The following is a 17,256-nucleotide window of genomic DNA, read 5'->3' on the forward strand; positions in this document are numbered from 1 at the left end:
CTTACAAACGTAACAATGGCACTTTCAAAGCCACAGGCTGAAAGGTTGGGCACACAAGAGCCCTGAGAACAGTCTCTGACATGGCTGAAGGCTGGGCTTGGAGCAGGACCTTCGGTGTATCCTCCAGACAGCTAGGTCCAGAGGCTTCCAGGAGAGGGTGACAGCTCAAATTCAACACAAAGCAGGAAGTCCTGGTTTTCCTGTGTCTGGTGCAGCAAACAGTACTCGGGAAAAGGAAGGCACACAGCAGCGTCTTAGCAAGAGGAGGCACCATGTGAACGCTCCAAACCGGGCAATGGTCCAGCCTTCACTAAGCAGGCATCCATAGCAGATGGAGCTACGACATCCTGGGCCCTCATCTAGCCAAACCCAGACCTCACTCAGGCCTTAGAGAGAAACTGAACTCACAGCCAGATAAGAACTGGGTCCGTGTTTTGTCCTTCCTACCAGATGGTCCACAAAGAGTGATGGTTTACATGCTGCCCAGCCAAACAACTCCTTGGCTCTGTTCCATACTTTAATGGTAAAAGCAAGGCTGTTCCAGATGCCCCTCAATGGAGCCCAAACCACTGTATGCTGAAGCTGTCCAGTCAGACATCACTTAGTGCTGTGATGAAGATGATGGTGATGGTGGTGGTGATGATGATGATGATGGTTGATGGTTGGACTAGTTTGAACGTGCTGGCAGCACTGTCAGAGAACGGAGTCAGGGAGCAGCCACATTGTGCTTAGACTCATGAGAGGCGATGGAGAGGAACTAAGCATTAGAGTCCCTGGGCTCTGTGACCTGAAAGTCAGGTCGAGAGTCCTCCCAGAGCTCCTGGAACAGTAGGTTCTGGAGAGGCAGATGCTGCGTGTGACTCAACCCACTCTGGCTCATAAGACAGAAGCAAGTTGTGCTCAGTGAGGCTCGGGCCACCATCTCATCTCTAGCATCGTGAGTCAGGGCTCCTGGGAAATCAGGGACTCAGCTTGCACCCTGCCTTCACTCACAGGCGGGGGCCCCCGAGGGGAGAGGCACACTGCGTACCTGTGGTGGAGCAGGGTCAGGAAGCCTGGCTCTTCCTCTTGTCTACACTGCTACACCCCCACAGGACTGTCCCTTGGGGCTGTCTGCTGACTGTCAGGACCAACATTGGCCGGCTGATGGAGCGTCTCCAGTGGATAAATCACTCTTGGGAGGCAGTGGGAGGACTCTGTAGATGACAGTGCAGTCCCTGTGGCCAGAGAGAGCTGGGGACAGGTAAGAACACACACACACACACACACACACACACACGCGCACACACACATGCACACATACACATACACACATACATAAACACACACATACACACACACACACACACACACACACACACACACACACACACACACACGCAAGTCTCAAACCATAGCATCAAAGAGTACCCCCATCATGAGACTGGAACCATTACAAAAAGAAAGCACTAAGTACTTGGTAATTTAAAAAGAGTTTTCAACCACAGTAGCTTATATAGAGAGACCCTAGGTGGCCCTCCTGCCCAGATGGCTGTGTCTATAGAAAACTAATAGGAGCATTCTGACAGGAAATTCACCTTTTCTTAAAATTTATTTAGGTTGGGTTTGCCCTGGAGTGGAATCCTACCTCCTTTCAGAGTGGGTCCTGTAGACAGCCCAAGTCTCTTTCTGCACTGTCCTCAGCAAAGGGACACCCTCCTCACCCCTGCTCACACACTATCACCCATCCTCAGCCTGCCTGGAGCTCTTCCAACAACAAAGCCCAGCTTGTTCAAACTGTGGAACTTAGCCAACGAGCGAGGGCTTTCTGTTAGGCACGAGAGCCACCTGCTGGCTAAATAAAGTCTCGCTTGCCGAAGGGATCCGTTTTTGCACACAGCCTGCAACCAAGGAAGGCAAAGATGCAGCTGGTACAAAGTCGTCAGCGTCCTTTATGACCTGATCAGGTATTTGGGGAGCGACTCAGTTGTACGTTTCTAGCATGTGACAGTGCCATGTCACAGAGTCAAGAAGCTGGACGCTCGGGAAATGGGACGTCCCAGTATAAGGCACTTCTGCTTCAAAGTGCATGTCTTCTAAAGCCATTTGGTCATAAATGTCGGCAGCTACCTGTGAAGGGAAGTGATCAATTAGAATCCTGCTTTATCAGGCACAAATCACAAGAGATCTCGAGAGTTATACAGAAGCACAGAATGTTGAAAAAAGCAAGAGAAAATTCGGCCATAGATGCCCTGGAGCTCAGTCCTCGAAAAGGAGTTTTATAGTCAAGGGATCTTTGTGCTCCTGTGGAGTCCAGCTATTGGATACAAGAGTTACAGAGAGGCTGTAGTTTAAACACAAAGTACTGCAAAACATGGAGACTTCACGTTGGAACATACATGTAGTGTAGATGCTACAGGAGGGTAGACCCCCCCCTTCAAGACTGTTCTGCTGGATCAGGAAAAGCTGGTTAATGTGTGTGCAGAGGCATACTGGAATGGGCTCTCTGGGTGATGTAGGCGAGGGAGCAAACGTAACATCAAGACAAAACCACGACGGCCCTCACCTCAACAGGAGTAAGGAGTCGCTTATTCTGGGGTCAGATGTGAACGGCCATGGTCTTCAGAACACAGATTCAGACAACTCAGATCCCATGGTCTGAGGTGGGTTTTTAGAGCAAAGGAGCAAACGAAGTCATAAATCAATCATTTGGTAGATACGTGGGTGGAGACACTAGGTAAGCAATGAGGGATGGGGTGGGGGCTTGGGGGTGAAGGGTGGGTATCAAAGTCTCTGTTATAACCTCAGTTACCACTCGCTGACAGTCTTAGCCTATGGGTTGCAGAAGGCAAGCAGCTTGCTAAGAATACGCTTTAGGGTTTTGTTTTGTTTTGTTTTGCAAACAAATCATCCTAGTGTGTTAGGTCAGACAGAGACTCAGCAGGCAAGAGAATAAAAAATGGCTCGCCCTGGGGGTGAAAATAGCCTGCAGTAAGTTGGTTTTTGGTCTGCAGCATTTTTTAACTTTCCATACGCATGAAGTTTGGCTTTGCAAAATCTCTAACACATGGGAGGTCCCACCTCACCCCCAATGGAGACTTGAGTTCATGGAAGAATGCAATGGACTGACAGAAGGCTGAGGTTGCCTTCCTCAGCTGGTGAGAGTTAAGGTCAAAGGTTTGGACCTTTCTGATACCATATGCCCCAGCCATTGGATAGGACAGTTTGGAAGGCCTTTCAATCTGAATGTAAAATCCTAAGGGGATTTCTGTGACCTTCGTGGGCAGCAGAGAGATGAACTGTGGAAGACAAAGGTGCAGTACAGTGCGGTGTGACTCAGTAGCTGGTATCCGTTCAAACTCCGGGAGTCTGGTGCAGAGTTATCTTAGTCATATTTAAACACAGCCCAGTCTGGTGACAACTGTTCCTGTGATGATTAACTCGATCCCGTGGGAGGAACAAGTTTACCTATATCTCTTTGAGAAAGCAAGGAAGCCAAATGCAGATGGGTCACTGTTTGGAAGGTTGTGGTGCTTTTGGAAGATGGCACCTCACTGAAGAAAAAAGAAGACTGTTCCCAGCTCCTGCTCTACCTCCATCTCTCTGCTTCTTGTTCCTCCCGGATGCAAGGAGGAGGAGTCTCAGTCACAGACTGAACTGCCACGGAGCCATCCGACGCCGCCGCATCTTCCCCTCAAACCGTGAGCCAAACTAAGCCCTTCCTCCCTTAAGCTAATTCTAGTCAGGTATTTGGTTTCAGTGGCAAGGAAAGTAAGTGATACTGGGCTGACTTTCTCTAGTTAATGACAGTTCGCAGGGACAGACTCTGCTAAGAACCATCAGCAGGCAGCATGTCTGCGACACAGGGCAATGGGCACTTGTTTATTTCCATGGGAATCAGGGGGCACATTATATCACCCAGCATACCAATGTCCGGCTGACCCCATGCGATCCCACCCTTGGCCACACAATTGAGGTTTTTAAGTCTTTACCAGTGCTGTGGTTAGGAAGCTGAAGATCATTTGGATTTGTGACACCATCCGTTGCTCACAGGTTCGTTTGCCCAGCTCCGTATTTTATAATATATCCACTCAAATTCCTTGCTCACTCTTCCAGTGACTTTGATACACATGTATGAAAATGTCATTGAAATCATTTTATATATCATTAAACATATACTAATAAAATATTTTAGAAGTATGAGTTTGAACAATAACCTGCTAGGGTGTGACTGTTTGGCGAGTCTCCCAAATGCATGCTGGAATTAAACTCCCTCTGTGAGCGACTCAGAAGATGTATTGATCTGACTGTACTGTTGGGGCAAGGTGCTAGTCCTGGGGACACAGGAACAAATATATGCTCACCCCAGAGAGCGAGAAACCATATCTAAGTACAGATATGCCACCAAAGTCCAACTCGGTGAACCAATGAATTTACTGGGGTTACTTACAGAAGCGTGGACTACTGAAGAGGATTGCATCACCAAGTATTACCCAGTATTGGCAAGAACTAATGAAAACTGGAACCCAGGAGGTCTCCACATGACTTGTGGGCAACCTGCCAGATCCCAGAGTGTCCCCCCACTTCAGCTGTTCTTACTGCTGAGGAAAGAAGAACTGTGTGCATCTGTTATGTTTTAGGAACTTTTTTGAGACTTTTGAGTTGTTTACTTCCAGAGTCTTAATGTGCTCCCATAGAACTTCCAGGGTCTTCACCAGGATGAAATGCTTCCACTCAGAGAAAATTGCTACACAACGGCAGTATAGGGGGGTGGATATTCTGATTAAAGGAGGGTATCAGGACAGAGCCCAGTGAAGAATCTGTGGCGCTCTGAAAAGACAGAGAGACCATGAAAGCCGTCCAGGCACAAGTGCATTCCTGGTCTCATGCATGTGCTGCCCAGAGCCACCTTGGGACCAAAGAAGCTACCACCAACTGTGGCTCTTCGGCTCTGGCTCAAAACTGTAGGGCAGAAGAGACCTTTTTTGTTTTTAGTGTACCCAGGCTGTGGTGCTGTGTTATCAGCCATAGACACTGGGCAAGTGCAGAAGCTATCTGAACGGGAAACTTTCAGGTATACCATGAGCTTATAAACTCTTAAATGTGTCCTTAGAGACATGCCAGTTTCCCATCGAAATTCCTTCTTATTCTTCATTCTGACAAGTTTCCTTCCACTGGAAACCTTCTGCATACCCAGACCTCTGGACGAAGTCACCTCTTAAGCTCAATGCCTATGAATTAGTCATCACGCTGTTGGCTCTCTTGGCATATACTTCATATGCCAGTGTCACAGAAGGGTTGGAGAAGGGCTCCTACATCTGGAGCCTTGCGTGTCACCTCTCTGTGTACAGAAAATAGACGAGAGCAGCAAATCTTCTGTCTCTCGTGTCTGTCTGATTCCAGCTCATAGTGACTGTTAAGGCATTCTCTGACTGGGTGGCTTGTGTCCACCTTTCCTCAGTGCATTCAAGAGCCTTCATGTTCTTAGGTAACTCTGGACTCTTCCCCATGCCCCATGCCCCATGCCCTTATGCAGTATACAGGAGCCTGGAACAGTCTAGGTCATGACACCTGCCTCTCCCACTGTGTCAGCTTATGGAAGTTCCTCTGTTCTACCTTCCTCTAGACCCGCAACACTTTCTTAATAGACTTCTCACTCAGTCCTCATAGCAAACCCCTTCCTTCTCCTGCTTCAATTATAGACTTCCCGTGTGTGTGTGTGTGTGTGTGTATGTGTGTGTGTGTGTGTGTGTGTGTGTGTGTAAAGTATATGAGTGGGTCAGAGGCCAACATTGGAGAGCCTTCCTTACTCTATACTTGACTTTTTGAGACAAGGTCTATGGTGACTTGGATATGCTTGGCCCAGGGAATGGCACTATTAGAAGGTATAATCCTGTTGGAGTAGGTGTGGCCTTCTTGGAGCAGGTGTGTCACTGTGGGCATAGGCTTTAATACCCTCATCCTAGCTGCCTGGAAACCAGTCTTCTAACATCAGATGAAGATGTAGAACTCTCAGCTCCTCCTGCACCATGTCTGCCTGGATGCTGCCATGCTCCCACCTTGATAATGATAATGGACTGAACCTCTGAACCTGTAAGCCATACCAATTAAATTCTGTCCTTATAAGAGCTGCCTTGTCATGGTGTCTGGTTACAGCAGTAAAACCCTGACTAGACTGGCTCTCTCACTGATTCTAACATTCAGTCATTGGAATAGATGGACAAGCCAATAAGCACCAGGAATCAATCCTCTGGTCTCCACCTGCCCCTGACCCTCAAGGCCTGTGTTTTAAATACCTGCCACCATGTCCAAATTTTACGTGGGAACTGGGTACACTGTCACTTTCTTCAGACACACCAGAAGAGAACATCTGATCCTATTGCAGATGGTTGTGAGCCACCATGTGGTTGCTGGGAATTGAACTCAGGACCTCTGGAAGAGCAGCCAGTGCTCTAACCATTGAGCCATCTCTCCAGCCCGGGAACTGGGGATCTGAACTCAGGTCCTCATGTTTATGTGGCAAGGATTTTACAAACTGAGCCATCTCCCCAGGCCGTCCCGATGGTTTTTAACAACGGTTCTCTCTCTCACTGTCCACCAGGCCATGGGGGATGTCCTGTCGTTTGCATTATGTGACGTATCAGAAATAGCGTAAGAAGAGTCTGTGAGGGAGGGAGGCACTTGGTAGTCTACAAAACATCTTCACAAAAGAGGTTCCTGCCCACATGGGGCTTCCCAGCTTCTGAGGGAAACAGAGAGAGATCCAAACACCTGACCTAAATACCTAAGAAACCTAAATAAGAAATGTAGAAGCGGGTTTGGGGCCAGAAGTAAAAGATGATCTACAACTTAAGGGTAAAACAAACCAAATGATACATTTGTCTGTGTATGAGAGGGCCTGGCAGTAACTAAACACGCCACATGGGGGCAGGAGAGGCTCACTCTTACTAGAAGTTAATACCCGGCACTGAGTAGGCACCCTGCTCTGCCTCTGGTAGAGACAAGAAAATAAGCTCCTTCACACTTGTCAAGTGCCTACTGTGTGCTAAGATATGTACAGGGCAAGCAGATGTTTTGTATGGTCTGAATATGAAGTAACCCAACACAGACACAGACAGACAGACAGACAGACAGACAGACACACACACACACACACACACATATACCTCACAGTCATGTGTTTAAACACTTGGTTCTCAGATAGTGGAGATGTTTGGGGAAGTTATAGAAACTTTAGGTGGTGGGACCTAGGTGGGAAAAGGTGTCACTACAGGTAGAGAGGTGTTACTGTGGGTAGAGAAAGTAGGCCTCATGGGCTGGAGTTTGGTGTGGGCCCCAGCCTGTGTGCTCTGCTTCCTGGCTGTCACTGCTAAGTGACCAACTGCTCTCCACTGCTCCAAAAACAAGCCTCTCCTTCCTCCAGCTCTTCTCCACTAGGCTGGGATGGCTTCCCGTTCTTAGGCTGTTTCTGTCAGATGTTTCATTGCAGAGATGAGGCTGGTGAGTGACTGCGGTAGAGAGGGGGTGGGCAGGGGGAGGGAAGGTGATGCATCCGCAGGGGGAGAGCTGTCAGTCCTCTGCTGCAGCTGATCCTGGAAGAGATTCTCATCTTCTCCCCGAATCCAGGGTCTGATGCTTCCAAGATCAGGTCTCATGTGCAGACAGTTGTGGAGCTGGGATTCAAGAAAGATGTTGACATTTGTATCTTTTTATTTCTCCTACATTCCTTCCTTTTTCTGCTTTTTTTTCCAGCATCTCAGAGCATGAGTTTCTTTTATTTCTAGCTTCCCTGTCCTACCCATCTTTGCCTTCCTTCTCAACCCCCCTCACCCTCTATCCCTTCAAACTGTAAGCATCAGGCAAGTGAAAATCAGGCAGGTTATGAACAGGACTGGAACTGCCTCCCTGACAGCTCCAGGGAGGGCTTTTGACCCCCGTGTTATCTTGTCCTCTGTGAAATCTGTCAGGGAGGATCTTGTAGGTCTGAGCTACTTCATCAAGTCCTGGCTTATCCCAGAGTTGTTGTTGCGCCAACAGTTCGATTCTCTCTCCTGCTTCCTTGTTGTTTCCATAGCTGCAGCAGAGGTGTCTGCAATGTCCGTGACTGCTCTCAACAACTGGCCACAGGAAGCCAGAGTCTGATAGACAGCTTGGATGATGGGGCCATTGGGTGCAGGCTGGAAACTGGGTGCTGGCAGCATTTGCCTGTTTCATCATCACAGACTTGCCGGAAGGCCAGGGTGCGCTGGTAGAAGTCAGAGATGACCAGACAGAGTTTCCGGTCTATGGTGCTGGTGTCAGTCCCTGCTTGGTGCCTTGGAAAGCACTGCTCTCAGAGTGTCTGAAGCTTAGCACTCTCCTACAGGTGCATGGCGGGATCTGTCACCTTCTCTCCCTCTGACTGGGCAGAGGGGCCAGCCTTTGGCAGGTCATCACATTGATTGTTGAGAGAGGACTGCACGTCCAGGGGCCATGGGTCACTCTCAGGTTTCAAAATTGCCCAGAGGTTGGGGCTGGAGAAGAGCTCCCTGAGCAAGGCCTCATTCTTCTGGGTGGTGTCTTCAAGGTCACTACATCAGATCGGCATCAGATCCAGTGACTTGTCCATGAACTGTAGCTGCTTCTGGGGACACTCACGGCCCATTAGAAGATCCTGGTCATCTGGTGCACACAACACCAGCTCATGGCCTAGCTTTAGCATCTCCTTTACCTTCAAACCTACTGTATTTCCTTTCAGTGAGCTGAACTTGTCTTGCAAGGAAGGACAGACCCATAGACACATCCATTCCAGTATGTCCAACTGGTACTTTGAGGGCCTACACAGCAGTTCCCTAATTGTCTTTGGTTCTGCAATATACAGATGATTGGGGAAGGGACACTTTATACCCTTCAGCTTCTCAAACACTTCCATGGTTGCCCTGACCACGAAGTCATCACCCACATCTTTGTAGTAGCTGTCATCAGAACTGCCACTAGCACTTCTTTGCTGGGTTTCCAATTCTGAAACACAACTGGTTCATGCCCCCAAGCTTACAGGCCACTGCTGCACTGCTAAAGCCTTTTCCCACTTTTTAAATGACACAAAAGAATGACCAATGCTCACCCTGCCCCCTATTAATCTCCCTTTTATGCAAATGATCATCTCTGTTGGATGTGTCCCTTCCCTGACTTGCTCATAAGGCTGAATTTCCACTGGATGAATGTTTCAGTGCTCAGATCTCTCTACTGACTTAACACGCACTGGTAAGTGACATATAACATTTGACACTGGCTAGAGCCTAGAATGTGCTGAAAGGATTTATTCTTGTGCATAGGAACAGAGGAAACAAAGAAGAATCTGGATATACCACTGAACCTAGATTAGGGAGTTCAATACTTTACATTCATCATGATAAAATTTTAGATTTTTGGTAGATCTCCAAGCCCCGTTAGGAGGGAAACATAAATTAGGAATTCCATACTCTAGATTCATCATGAAAATGTAGATTTTCTATAGATCTCCAAACCCTGTTAGGAGGGAAACATTTTAGACAGACCATTGCTTCCCCTTTTACAATCACAAAACTTTGTCCATGTTCTGAGTCTACCGAAAAGGGCTCGGGTCATGGGTTGCCAACCAACCTAAACCTAAGGAAAGTCAGATACCTCTGAGAAGTGAGCACATGGCCCTAGGCTCCAGTTAGACTAACTCAGCCGAGATGTGTGAAAAATTGCAAGTGGAAATTTATCAGGAGGACGGAGCCATGAAGATGTGAACTACTCAAAGACTCTCCAGTGGATGCCTTTGACAGGGAACCAGGAGAGAGGAGTGGTGGCCACCAAGAGATTCCCAATCCCCCAGACCCTATTCTCTATGTGACTTGCAGAACACATGCCTAGAAATGCCAGATAGGGGAGTTGGCATTCAGACACACTGAAAACCCCTCTAGCTGGGAAAGAGCTCAAAACAAAGCAAAACATCTCTGTTGACACATAGGGTTCAGGACATCATTGTCCCTTAAGCAGACAGACTTAGAGCTATAGATGGCAGTGTGCTGAGAAGGGCCCATCTCGGAGGACAGGGATGTAGCCTAGCCCCACTTCATCCCTGGCCACCTCGGGGATGGGTCCATGAGCATGGCCTGTGCCTTGTTCAGGTCTTTTGACTGCAAGGACCCGCAGCTTGGTTTGAGATTTTGCTACAGCTACTTTGGGGTTTTTGAAAAATGTTTAAGTGAGGAGCCTTTTATTTCCACTTATGGTATGAAAATAATGTAGCATGTCTTGGCAACATGAGCGAACATGTTGTGCACAGGGGACAATTGGTCTAGATGGAAGAGAAACAGGACAAGCAACTTAATGGAAGAAATAATAGTCTTTTCAATAAACCAAATAACTGGATAGATAAGGCTAAATAAATAAATCAACGTTGAACCACACATCACATGCTGTGAAAATAACTCAAGGAGGTCATAGGTCTGATACACATTTACATAATATAAACCAATGATAGATATGTTTACATGATGAATTCACAATTTATATTTTATAAATGTGTATTTTAGTGTAACTATTAAGCTTTATGATATATTTATATAATGTAAACCAAAAATTCATGGCAATGTCATAAAACAGGATAAAATCCTTATGAGTTATGTATGTGCGTGTATGTGTGCGTGTATGTGTGCCTGTGCACATGCACATGGAGGCCAGTGGACAACCTTGAGTGTCAGCTGTCATTCAGCGGGTGCCACCCACCTTTCTTAGTTGAGACATTTCTCACTGGCCTAAAATTCACCAACAAGGCAAAAATGGCAGGTCAGAAATTCCAAGGACCACTTGTCCTCACCGTACCCAGAATTTGTATGTGGGTACTAGGGATCGAGCTGTGTCCTCATGCTTGCAAGACAAGCCCTTTGCCATCTCCTCAATCTGGGCAAATCATATTCTTAGATACAATAGAAAAAAAAAAACTCGTGGGAGAAAATATAAATGAGACCTCATTACCGTAGGAACACAGTCTCGTCTAAAGACTCAGGGAAGTGTGTTTGTGTCTCAGATGTCACATAAAGAACTAGTTTACAACATACAAAGAACCTTTTTTCAAAAGTATAAAAATAGACAAAAGACTTCAGTTGACACTATGTCAGTGAAGACCTACATGTCAACTAGGCATTTCAAAAGGTAGTTGATGTTTTCTATAACGAGGGAAAGGAAAATCTGAACCAATTTGACTTTACATGGCATAGCTGTTGAGTAACTTTTCTTAAGAAGCAAACCAAACAGCAGGGAGTTCAAGTAAGGATAAGAAGCCCTATGATTCTCTTGCAGCTGGGAATCCAGAACAGTGCAGCCACATTACAGCTTGGTATTAACCATGTTCTTCCCATATAACACAACTGAGATGATTCATCTCAACTGTCACCTTGAGGAGGTCTAGATCACCTAAGCATGCTATAGGGAGTAATTTTGATTGTGGAGAACCTCCCACTGTGGGCAGCACCATTCCCTAGGCTGAGGTCTGAAGGATGGCATAAAACAGAACAGTAGAACTGAGCACCATCATTTAACTCTCTGCTTCTTGACTGTGGATGTAGTCAAGCTCCCTCAAGCTCCTGCTGCTGTGACTGCGACCTTGAATATAAACCTTTTCGCCCCTGTAAGTTACATGTGCCTATTTGTAAGTAAGTTCCCTCCACATTTGTAATAGACACACTGTAAGAGACAAATAAATAAGGAAATAGAAAATGTGCCCAACCCATGTGCGTCCCAGGATGGCTGTGAACAGGACCAATGCATTGTGTCGAATCACAATGTCAGAATGTTGGACCTTCCTCCCAACAAGGTGATTGTCACTGAGGAGGCCAAGTCTCTGAGAAACATCCATCCCATCAGCCCAATGCAATGTAAACAGATAGTCTTCCAGAGCAGACCACTATGTTAAGAGAGAAAGTGCCCCCACCAGCCTAAATGGACTGGTTATCCAAAATATTTTCTCTGGCCATGATGGTATAAAGCTAAAAGTCCACAACGGACGTTTACAAATGTATGGAAAGTAAATGATAATATTCTTAAATAACTGATGAATCAGTAAGAAATCACAAGAAAAGAGAGCATAGAAACACAACAGCAGAATTCATGAAGTTAACGGAAATCGCCACATAGTAGAAAATAGCAGCTCAAGAGTTTATATTCAAGGAGAGACCAAGGAGTCCTTGGGTAAATAGCTTGCCTTGCAAGGACAAAGACATGAGTTCGAATCTTACGCCAGAACCCATATGAAACTGAGTGTGACTACCCCTTGTTCCTACGGTGAGATGGAAGATGGAGACAGGAGAATCTCCAGAAGCGCACAGGCCAGTTATCTAGGACTCTAGTTTCATTCCATTTATGTGAGAAAATTCCCTGGCAAAAAAAAAGATTTAGGTGGTAAAAGGACTTATTTGAGCTTACACTGCCAGGTTACAGCCTGTCCTTGTAGGAAAGGTAAGGACGTTAAACAGTGAATCACATCACAGCCCATGGTCAAGAGCAGAGAGAACTGAATAATATGTGCTTATTTGTTTGTATGAGTGTTCGAGAGTGTGTGTGTGTGAGTGAGTGTTGGGGGAGGGAATATGTGTATGTGTGTGGGGGAGCGTTGTACGTGTGTGAGAAAGTGGTGTATTGTGTGGTGTGTGTGTGTGTGTGTGTGTGTGTGAGAGAGAGAGAGAGAGAGAGAGGATTATGTTTGTCTAGAAATCAGGAACGGGCTGAGAGTTATGAGAGGTATGGTCTCCTACAGTTATCCCTCAATTATTCCTGGAATAAACACCATATCTTCTTGTCTGCTGGATGTCACACAGTCTGGACTCTGGGGAGGATTTGAGACACCCACAAGGAACGAGGTCAAGAGAGCACGTTCACTGTGGAGGCTCAATGGCCAGGTCCTTTTGTCATGGATCAAGTGTCCTAAGGTGTTGAATAAAGTGCTGCTCTGGTCATTCAGTCTAAGACTGGTCTGTTTGGGTGTTCTGGAATCAGACAACAGCTGTAGCCTGAGAACACCCACATCGCTGTTCCAGCCAGGACTTGCTCTGAGCTCTAGAACTGCCCGAGTCTGCCTGCCAGACATCTCTGCTGGAATAGCCCCCCTCCACTTTAGTTGTTGCTGGCACAACAATCAGCAACAACAATAAACCCAGTAATTTCTTTACCGGATATGTTCTCTGTCAGTTCTTAGGCAGCAATGCTCCATGAATCATCTCCTCTGTGTGTGTGTGTGTGTGTGTGTGTGTGTGTGTGTATGTGTGTGTGTGCCTTCCCATCCCTTTTAACTTTATTTTGCAATGGGCTGGCCTGGAATCTGCATCCTTCCTTAGTGACCAAGGAAGCTGGGATTACAGATCTGTACCACTGTGCTCAGCTGCCTCATTTCACCTTCATAATCATCCTCACGGCTGCTTTACAAATGAGAAAAGCCGGGCCTTGAACTCAGACCCTTGTGCTTGCATGAAAAGCAATTTTCTGGCCAAACTCTGCCTAGCTCTAAACAGCAACTTGATGGAATTAAAAAATAGCTCATCATAAATCTAAGTTATTAAGCCTTGCAACTTGCAACTAAAAGCCTGGCTATGTAGCCACTGGGGCTGAAGGGTGGGGTACGTACATCCCTGCTTAGTCTTGCTGAACAGGCCTCAGCAGCCAACAGAGCCACAAACCAATTAATTTCTCACACACCTCCTCTGTCATGTCTGTTTTATCCACCAGGCTTCTTATGAACAGATTACAGCAAAGCTAAAAATAAAATGTCACAAAGACTGGCTGGAAATTCATGGTTTTCATCTCACAGATGAGATGCTGAAAGATCCCCCAAAGTCTCTGGGCTGCCAGCGAAGCCTGTTAGTTTCAGACAGTCTCCTGGAGCTGGGATGGAGCTCAGAGGCAGAAAGATTGGCTAGCAATGTGAAGACCCACATTCCATATCCAACCTCATGGGAAAGAGGGCCAGGCCAAAGGCTACCTGGCCCCAGGATCAATGCCAACAATGGCTATAGATTGTTTTATAAGCCTCAATTCCAACAAACAAACATTCAAGTTTTCCCCAGGACAAGGAAAGTACAATGTAGACTCATGATATCTAATGTTTCTGAAGTCCTAAGCAAACCAAAAAGATGATAGGTCGCTGATGGTCAACTGTATTGGATCCGGCATCAACTAAGAGCTGCCTCTCTGTGTTGGTCTGTGATGGCATTTCCAGGAAGAATTAACTGAGGGGAGTCTCTCCCAGTGTGAGCTTTGTCTTCCCGCAAGTGACTCAGACACAGCAAACCCTAAGGAAAGAGCATTGGTGTTTGCCTGCTTTCCTCTGTTTCTTGCTGGTAAATGCATCTGCCGGTGCTGTCGGTACCACCACCACCCTTTATTGACATCAAACTTCAGGTCCTTTGGACTTCCAACATGGACTGTGAACCAGAAACTCTCCGGGGATCTTTTAAGGTCTTCAATACCAGATTGAAATAGCTGGGACTTCCAGCTTCACCCACTGAGAAGACACAAGTTTTTCAGTCTTTCGAGTGCAATGTTTCAGCCCAAACCAAATTGTAAACTTACTTTAAACATGACACGGTGTTTTTTGCATCTCAATTATGTGTTCTATAATATGAATTTTGTCCACGTCCTGTCACAATGTCAAGAAGTTGAACACCTCCAGTAAGCTGTTTAGTGAATGTGCTTTTGTGACAGACAGACTCAGTCCATTGCTTCTGTTCCTCTGGGGAACCCTGCCCAATATGAGAATATAAAAAACAATGCTAGCTCCAATTTGGTAAATGGGGCTTCCAAAGCCAAAGCCAATCGCAATAATACAGCAGCTGTTAACTGAAGCATACAGCCCTCTGATGCTTGTAGGGAAGCCCAGTCCCCAATGTGAGGTGTTTGGAAATGGAACCTTTTTAAGTGAATATGTTTCAGTGAGGTCCCAAGGCAGGGTTGGGGGTGCAGAGCTGAAGATGGGATTCATGTCTTTTTGTAAGAGAAGACATCAGGAAGTGGGCTGTCCCTCTCTTTCAACTATAGTGAAAAGGTGGCCATCTGTAATCCACAAACCGAGCCCACAGCAGACCCCAGCCACACCTGGATCTTGAATTATGAGAAACTTCCAAATTACGTTTTATAGTCTGAGATTTTTGGTTATAGGGGCAACAGCAGCTTTGCCATGTAGAAACCTAAGAGACAACAGCCCAGTGATCAGCTCATCAATGATAATGGAATGTGCCCAGCCCACAGGTCTCTGATGTGACCGACTGTCTGAACAGTGCCCAGTAGCACTGTGGGACTTTGCTGTGGGAAATGAATTATCTGGCCCTCACAGCATGGAGCATCGGAGGCACCTTCCAAGAAACATTCTGGGAAGCAAAACTCCAGTGGGGAGGCGGCGGGGGGGGGGGGGGATAAACCCAAGCCAGGGAAGCATTGCAAACTGCAGAGCAATCAGAAGTAAAGGTGATGCTAAATCCCAGGGGTTCTGCTCTACTGAACAACTTACTCCAAGGGTCTGGAGAGATGGCTTAGAAGTTAAGAGCTCTTGCACAACCATGACGACTGAATTTGGGATCCCAACACTCATGTGTCGAGCCTAGAATCCTATGACTCTCTGTAACCCCACCTCGGAAGGGAGTGGGCACAACATGTTTCCGATCTAGTGGAGGAAACATGAGCTCCAGGTTCAGGGAGAAACCCAGCCTCAGAGGAACGGGTGGGGAAGGGATTCGGACGGATGCCTGATGTCCTCTTCTGCCTCTGCATGCACCAGACTTGGGCACCTACACACATACGTATACACCACACAGACATGTTTACACACACAAACAACTAAATAAATAAATAACTCCTTAAAAAATGAAGGACCCCCATTGGCAGATCTCTTACTCAGCGTGGGTGAAGTACTAGATTCAATTCTAGGCACGTAAAGAAAAATTTAAAATGTTGTAAAACCACTGGAGAAATTTGGAAATTCCTATGAAACAGATAGCAGCATTATATTGGTGTGAAGTTGGCTAACTCTGATCATTATACTCTAAGAAGGATAGTCTTATTCTTTAAAATATACAGTAAATTCAGCTCAGTGATGAAGTAGTGAGGATTTTTATAGTTTGGTACCTAACCGGGTCTATGTTTTTGTTGATGAATTGCTCAGGGTCTCTAGAGGAACTGAACTTACAGAAACAAATTCATTTACCAGAGCAGTTCACAGGCTGTGGCCCAGCTAATCCAACAATAGCTGTCTATCAACAGAAGGTCTAGAATCCAGTAGTTGCTCAGTTCACAAGGCTCAGTGTCTCAGCTGGTCTTCAGTGTACATCAGAATACTGAAGAAATGGGCTCTGATACCAGTGACGGGATGAACTAGCAAGAGCCGGAGCAAGCAGGCAAAGAGATAGCAAACTTACTTCTTCCATGTCCTTTGTATAGGCTACAAGCAGAAAGTGTCATGACCGCTAATTTGGTCATGGTGGGTTTCCAAACCATATTCCAATCATCTACAGAAGACAAAGTGCAGAATGTAAACCCTAACAGACGTTCCCAGCATCCCTGATTTCCAGCTACACTAATCTTCAAGATCAACTGGACTTTTTCCATTTGTGTGTGTGGAGTACAAATGTTTGTGTACATGGAGTGTATATGTGTGTTATGCATGTGTGTGTGTGTGTGTGTGTGTGTGTGTAGTACATAAGAGTGTGTTGAGTGAATATGTGTGTATTTAGTATATATGTTTGTGTACATGAAATGCATATGTGTGTATAGTACATATGTGTGTGTGGTACACAAATGTGTGTAGATCATGTGTGTGCACAGTACATATGTGTATGGTGCATATGTGTGTGGAGTGTATATATGTGAGGAGTGTATATGTGTGTTCATGTGTGTGTGTGTGTGTGTGTATGTGTGTGTAGTACATATGTTTGTGGGTGTGGAGTGTGTGTGTGTGTGTGCCTATTTTCTCATGTGTGGGCAGTTGTGGGAATGTGAATGTAGGGACCCACATTGATGTCCAGATTCATCATTAATTTCTCTTTCATGTTGTTCAGTGAAGCAGGACCTCTCAGTCAAACACTGGCTCACAAAGGATCTCATATCTCCACCATCTGAGGAAGGCATTATAGGCAGGCAGCCTGTTGTCCACCCAGCACTTACATGGTGTCTTAGTTAGGGTTTCTATTGCTGTGATAAAACACTGCGACCAAAGCAATTGGAGAGGAAAGGGTTTATTCAGCTTACACTTCCACATTGCTGTTCATCAGCAAAGGGAATCAGGAC

The 17,256-nt window shown here is 46.2% G+C and overlaps 1 pseudogene across 1 annotated transcript; it reads right to left on the minus strand.

The window, feature by feature from the left end:
* Window positions 1-590: 590 nt before the first annotated feature.
* On the minus strand, window positions 591-16,431 carry LOC308417959 (HAUS augmin-like complex subunit 7; annotated as a pseudogene). Its single transcript has 6 exons — window positions 16,389-16,431; window positions 8,621-8,979; window positions 7,912-8,305; window positions 3,066-3,278; window positions 1,973-2,109; window positions 591-690 (listed from the first exon to the last, which is right to left on the minus strand). The product of its transcript is annotated as an HAUS augmin-like complex subunit 7 (transcript).
* Between the last annotated feature and the right edge of the window lie 825 nt (window positions 16,432-17,256).

Source organism: Micromys minutus (assembly GCF_963924665.1).
Source record: "Micromys minutus genome assembly, chromosome: 1".
Taxonomy (NCBI): domain Eukaryota; kingdom Metazoa; phylum Chordata; class Mammalia; order Rodentia; family Muridae; genus Micromys; species Micromys minutus.